General features: G+C 43.0%; 1 non-coding gene across 1 annotated transcript; it reads right to left on the bottom strand.

Annotated features, from left to right (window-relative positions):
• Positions 1-5,409: 5,409 nt before the first annotated feature.
• Positions 5,410-5,524, bottom strand: LOC117679424 (U5 spliceosomal RNA). The gene has a single exon (XR_004595391.1). It is a non-coding gene; the product is annotated as a U5 spliceosomal RNA (small nuclear RNA).
• Positions 5,525-7,076: the final 1,552 nt, after the last annotated feature.

Below are 7,076 nucleotides of genomic sequence, written 5' to 3'. Positions count from 1 at the left end.
TGAACTATCTTGAAAGACTGTGGGAGAGGAAAGACTTTGCTGGAGAGGAATTCACTGTAAATTAAATAAAAGGGGTTTATCGGGACGAGGACTCGGCCTCGTGCTGCTGGGGAAGCCTAGGTCAGAACACTTCTCAAGCAGGAAACCCTGTATCATTTCAGATAAATGGTTGTGCAAAAATTTTTTCTTGGTATTGGAGCAGCCACAACTTCGCAAGGCAAACCGTTCCCCTGATTAATTGTTCTGTCAAGAAATGTCTCCTTAATTATAAAATAATATAATTATATGAAGTATAGTTATATTCTGAGGGAAACTGGTTGCGCTCTTCCATAAATTGTGTTATGGTTTTATTGCGTTTGAATGCTTTGGGTTCTTGTGATTTATTTTTCAGATGATTTGTTATGCTGTTCTTTTAAAACTTAAGTTTGTCACCCAGAGACACGTACTGTACATGAGATGGACAGCTATATAAATTGATAACTAATTAAGTAATTAAAGGTAAAGGCTAGTTGTTCCCGACTCTCCGTTTCCAAGCCGAAGAGCCAGCGCTGTCCGAAGACGTCTCCGTGGTCATGTGGCCGGCATGACTCAACGCCAAAGGCGCACGGAACGCTGTTACCTTCCCACCAAAGGTGGTCCCTATTTTTCTACTTGCATTTTTTATGTGCTTTTGAACTGCTAGGTTGGCAGAAGCTGGGACAAGTAACGGGAGCTCACTCCATTATGCGGCGCTAGGGATTCGAACCACTGAACTGCCGGCCTTTTGATCGACAAGCTCAGCGTCTTAGCCACTGAGCCACAATGTCCCTTTACTAATCAGTAATTTGTCAATAAGTCGGTAATTAAAAAAAAAAGGGGATTTCAAAATGAACGGCAATAAAATCAGAAAATTTTTTTAAAAACTAAAAAAAATTAAAAATCCAAAATTGATACTTTGTGTATTAGAAATTAAAAGTGAGAAATTTTTTAAAAATGTATTTATTTGATTTTGCAGACCCCCACAGAGCCCAGATCACCCTTGGAAAAGCATTGGTCTAGATCAGTGGTGGGTTGCCCCCAGTTCGGACCGGTTTGGAAGAACCGGTAGTAAAACCGGTGGGAGGACCTGCCCACCGCCCCGGATGTCGGCGATCTGCGCACACACGCGTGATCCCATTGCGAATCGGTAGTAAAGGTAAGTAGAACCCACCCCTGGTCTAGATGATCTTGTAGTGTCCTCCAACTCCATAATTCTGTGCTTCACATTTGTAAAGTTATTTGCATTTGGCCTGAGATCTTCTTTCTCCTTTCAAAGTGACTCAAGAGAGCAAACTCTCTCCCATTTGCTTCAGTAGAATTTGTAAATAAGATCAAAGCGTGGAGAACTCCTCGGCTCTCATAAAAAAAGATCAGTTGATCTAACTAAGTGAAGGTTCAATCTGGAATTAACCCCTCCCGTCCTGACTGAGAAAGTGATCTCATTCTCCCCAGCCACTCCCTGATGAAAAGACACCTGTAGGTCACCTGTTTTGGGGTGAGAGGGTGTGTGTGAGAGGAAGATCCCTTTCCGACTTTGTGGGGAATATCACAGGAGATAAGATTGAATTGGAAGATTCTTGTTTTATTGCAACCCACAGCCTGTCTTGTAATCCTCAGCATTTTTGCTCTGTTCTGTCAATCTGGCTTTGCAACCTCCGAAGGCGTTTTTTGGCAGAGGTGGTATTCAGCCGGTTCGGACCAGTTTGCCCGAACTGGTAGCGGAAAACACACTCATAGAGCCCAGGCTCTATGCCAGTGGTGGGTTGCCCCCGGTTCGGACTGGTTTGCAAAAACCGGTATTAAAACCGGCGGGAGGCCCCGCCCACGCCCACCACCCCAGATGTTGTCATTGGTGATCTGCGCATGCGCAGAAGAAATCCCGTTGCGAACCGGTAGTAAAGGTAAGTCGAACCCACCCCTGCTCTATGCCAGTGTTTCCCAAACTTGACCCTTTGAAGATGTATGGACTTCAACTCCCAGAATTCCTCAACCAGGCATACTGGTTGGGGAATTCTGGGAATTGAAGTCCATGCATCTTAAAATAGCCAAGTTTGGGAAACACTGCTCTATGCCAACCTATTTAGGCACATTTTTGAGGCCAAGTGCATGTGCGGAAAGCATGCACGTGCACGAACCGGGCGAACTGGTAGTAACATAATCTGAAACCCACTGCTGGTTTTTGGGTAGATTTCAGCAAAAAGACCCCTCTTTTTGTTCACTGTTATCTGCATCAGTCAGTGCTTCCCAAACTCAGGAAATTTAAGACCTGTGGACTTCAACTCCCAGAATTCTGGGAAATGCTGGCTGAGGAATTCTGGGAGTTAAAGTCCACAGGTTTTCCAGTGGCTGAGGTTGTGAAACCCTGCTGAACAATAAGAATGCAAAATGATTAAGAAGATGCTTGCACAGGGAGGCATCTTGGGCCCGGCCTTGATATGAGCTCAGCCTCTATTCATTAATATATTAGATTTGTTTGCCACTCATTTTGCCTAATTAAAAAAAGGCATTTATTTTATTCATCAGTTATAAATTGTGCTAATCAAGAAATTCACAATTGATCCATAAAATAAATTATGAATTTCCCGATTAACCAAATTTATTTTTGATCAATTGCATATTTGTTTATAAAACAAATGTATTTCCTTGATAAATTACATTTTTACTTTTTATTTTAAAAAGGTATGCATTTTATTGATACATGATACACTTGTTTATTAACTAAATTTATTGATGAAGTATACATTTATTTACTTATTTACTTATCAAAATTATTTATTTAACAGTAACAGTTCTGTTCACCCCTGGCAGTGATATTAGATTGATGCCCCAAAGAGAGTTGGTTTGGGTTCAACTTCCTTTTTACACCTAATGATCGGTTCAAGACAGAAAATAGGATTAATTAGAGCTGGAAAAATCCCCACCACCACTAGAGGTCAGCAAATCATTCTCTGTGGGGGGTTTTTGCGGCCATCTAGTGGCCAAGCAGAGTTTTGCAGAGCAGACGCGGTAGAACTAACTTAACCCACTGCTTCCTTGGTTTGCCCGCAAACAATTGCAGGAATCATCACCATAGAAAAGGGTAAATGACTGGCGTATAAACAAACAGTTGATAAACCCGGGTTAAAAAAATGCACACGTGCTAAATTTGCAGAATAAAGAAATGTTTGCTTGTAAGAGCAGCTGGATTCGGAACTGCAATGCAGGTGACAACAGATAGAGGGCACAGTATTGAAACCTCTTTAGCTTCTCCTTCGAGCGGCTAGTACGTCACGGATGGGGCGGAGACCGTAAACCGAAACTTGCTAATTTCCCTGCGATGCCACCCAGGATGCATTGCACAGCAAAAATATGAGATTTTAGGGGGATTTTCTGTTTTTACCTCCAATTTATTTATTTGTTTATTTATTTGTTCGATTTATATGCCGCCCTTCTTCGGAGACTCAGGGCGGCTTACAATGCGTTAAGCAATAGCCTTCATACTTTTGTATATACCTGCGTAGTAGGGCTTTCGACCACCCCTAAGCAGTGTTCTTTTTTTTTATACAAAGTCAGTTTATTGCCCCCACAATCCGGGTCCTCATTTTACCTACCTTGAAAGGATGGAAGGCCGAATCAACCTTGAGCCTGGTGAGATTTGAACTTGCAGTAATTGCAGGCAGCTGGTGTTACTTAACAGTGCTTTAGTCTGCTGCGCCACCAAGGCTCTTATTCCGATGGATTGATTGGAAGATGACATTTTTTGGCATCAAAATGTGAGCATGTTGGCCACATCTATGGAGCTTTCTTGGAACCTGCCCCCCCCCCCAAAAAAAACCAAAGCCATTTTTTTTCCATTGCCACCTTTTTGGATGTTTTTCTTTAACTTTAATGTTGGGATTACCTAGTGGTCCCTCATCCAAGTACTAACTAACTGGTCCACCTCTGCTTAGTCACATTTCCACCCCCCGCTTCCCTGATCAATCCTGTCCAATTCTCGGAGACTATCTGGACAAATTCCTGCAGTGTTTTCTTTGGCCAGATTTCAGAAGCGGTTTGTTTTCCATTGTCTCCTTTTCAGAGCTGGGAGAGTGTGATCGGCCCAAGGCTATTCAGCAGGACTAGAACTCACAGTCCCTCAGGTTGCGCTGCTGTAGTTTGCACCGCCAGGTTCTGCATTCTTTGAATCGGAATAGAGCTGGAAGAGACCTTGGAGGTCTTCTAGTCCAACCCCCTCTGTTCAAGCAGGAAACCTCATAACGTTCCCACTACATTCCTACTACACACCAGAGGTGGGTTTCAGCAGGTTCTGACCAGTTCTGGCGAACCGGTAGCAGAAATTTTGAGTAGTTCGGAGAACTGGTAGTAAAAATTCTGACTGGCCCCGCCCCCATCCATTCTCTGCCTCCCGAGTCCCAGCTGATCGTGAGGAAATGGGGATTTTGCAGTATCCTTCCCCTGGAATGGGGTGGGAATGGAGATTTTACAGTATCCTTTCCCTGCAACGCCCACCAAGCCACCCCCACAGAACCGATAGTAAAAATTTTTGAAACCCACCGCTACACACACACACGTTAGAAGGAAAATGCATTTAGTTCACTTCCAAGCTGGGAGAAAAACGCTGGAACCAACATGGAGGCTGATTGGAACGATGGTTTATTGAACAGAGCCACAAAGACCATTGTTGGTCAGCTGAACAAACCTGGTTGGACGAATGGATGGATCTTTATAGGTTTCTGTGACTTTGAAGGTTGTGCTGTTGTGGGGCTGGTGCAATGAAGAGGCTTGTGTTCTGAGGGGTGTGGGGCAATTCCTATCGTGGCTAATGGCTTTCGTCCTGTGTTGGATCTTGGGTGAGGGGGCTGCTTGTTGTTCTAATCCTACCGTTCTGCTTTTGTTAGTGGTCAAACTTTGCTGCAAAGAGTTTCGAAATATCCTGTCTTGGATTTCTGCCTGCAGTATTTGCTTTGCTTATGAATAGAGCTATCTAGATAGTTGGTTTCCTCTTTCAATAAGCTCTTTCTCTCTTTTAAGTGCTGGCATCTGCTGGGGGTTATTAAGAAAAGGGGGCTGCTTTCTGTCTTTAAGAGCTTGTTTCTCCATTAGGGAAATATAATATTCTGCCTTTTTAATATTTCTCAAAATATTTCATTCTTTTCTATGAAGGGGTGTGTGGCTTCCCACAATCAGTACACAAAAGTCACGGCAACAACCGTAACACAGGAAACGCCGCACCCAGCACTTAAATCACCGAAGTCCCATTTAAGGAAGCGATGACAATAGCTCTCCTACAGGGGGCGCCCGTTCTGCATTCATACGACATATTACACGCCTTTCTGTCGTAGGTTGGTAACACAACTACACGCGTTACTTTTTTCGAAGCACCACAATCTATTTTTGGAACCAGGCAAAGGTAGCCCTACCGAAGCAGGGCCTCAAAAAATTAATCGAAACTCATAAATGTTCCTCTCCACGGAAATCTTTAGTAAAAGGCGAAAGATTTATACGATCTGAAGAGAAACCAGAGTATACTTAATCGTGGTTCGAGAGACCGGTCCCTGCAAAGCTGCCTATCCACTACAATATGGTGACCTTCCCGTTAGACATATGAGTTACATTGTGAGTATATATATCATTAAGAAAATGAACAAGGTGAAGCTCGAATGGAAAAGATAATTTTACAAATTGCAGAAATTTCGGCAAAATTTCGTCTTCTTGCTGCGCAATGCATCATGGGTGCACCCGAAGGGAAATTAGGCTTCTCGGGTCCGCTGTAGGCTCCGCCCGACTGCAGGCGGTCGCTCATAACCAGAGCGCGACTGGCGGGGGGGTGGGTGTCAGTTTTCCTCACGTTTTTACGCCGGTAACATTTGGCGAATTTCAAGCAATCCGGAGAGTATGATTCAGTACAGAAACAAAGGATCTTTTGTTGACGTCGTATTTATTTATTTTTAAGATTCAGGCACTCTCTAATAATGTATAACTTGATACCTCCCCCAGCTTTTCGCACTTGGTATCTTCCAGATGTCTCGGAACTGCAGCTCCCAGCAATCCGAGTGGCTAGGGAATTTTGGGAAATGTAGTCCCGATGCGTTTGCAAAGCGCTGGGTTTGGAAAGTTGGGTTGAAAAAGAAGTGATTGAAGATTTTTCTCGATTTTTCTTTTTCTTCCTGAAACAGCAAAAACTTTAATGGTAGAAAGCTGTGACTTTCCCGAAGATTCTGCTTTTCCGTTGATGCAAATTCAGGACAGGTAAATATTGTATGCAGGAATAAGCTTTAATTTCCTTCACTCAGTTGTTTGGGCTAATTGTCCACAGCTTGTCATTTATGATTTATGTTCTGCTTTAGTCCAAGAGATTATAATAGCAAAAAATTATCTTGATATCCTTCTCGTTATCCCAGTCAATATTATCAATATTTACAGGAATCCTTTGAAGCAGGATAAGAGCTGTTATTAAGCATGGAATAAACTTGAGCAAGTAATTATTAGAAGATCATTAACATTTGAAAACATTTTGGGCTGACCTGAAAAAAAATTAAGCAAGACCAGATCTGAGTATTGCTTGGATGAAAAAACCACTTCAAAACTCCAGTTCTGTAGGCTGTGAACGAAAAAATACAGTGAGAAATCACTTCCGTTCTACTACAAAAAAAGAGATGTAGACCAGTGGTTTCAATTTTTTTTACTACCAGTTCTGTGGATGTGACTTGTGTGGTAGGGGAAGGATACTGTAAAATCTCCATTCCCACCCCCCTCCAGGGGAAGGTTATTGTAAAATTCCCATTTCCTCCCAATCAGCTAGGACTTGGGAGGCAGAGAATAGATGGGGGCGGGGCCAGTCAGAGGTGGTATTTACCGGTTCTCCAAACTACTCAAAATTTCCGCTACCGGTTCTCCAGAACTGGTCAGAACCTGCTGAAACCCACCTCTGATGTAGACCTGCCTGCAAAGTTTAGAGAAACGGTGCTTGACTCCACAGAGACTTCAGTAAGGAAAGTAATGGGTAAGACATGTTCCTTTGCTTCCTGAGCTACTAGAGTCTACTTTGTAGGTAGCATACAAATTCAGGAAAGGAGGGA

The sequence above is a fragment of the Pantherophis guttatus genome, chromosome 3 (genome assembly GCF_059756535.1).
Source record: "Pantherophis guttatus breed Tessera chromosome 3, ASM5975653v1, whole genome shotgun sequence".
Lineage (NCBI taxonomy): Eukaryota > Metazoa > Chordata > Lepidosauria > Squamata > Colubridae > Pantherophis > Pantherophis guttatus.
This window is presented reverse-complemented; position numbering and strand designations above follow the sequence as displayed.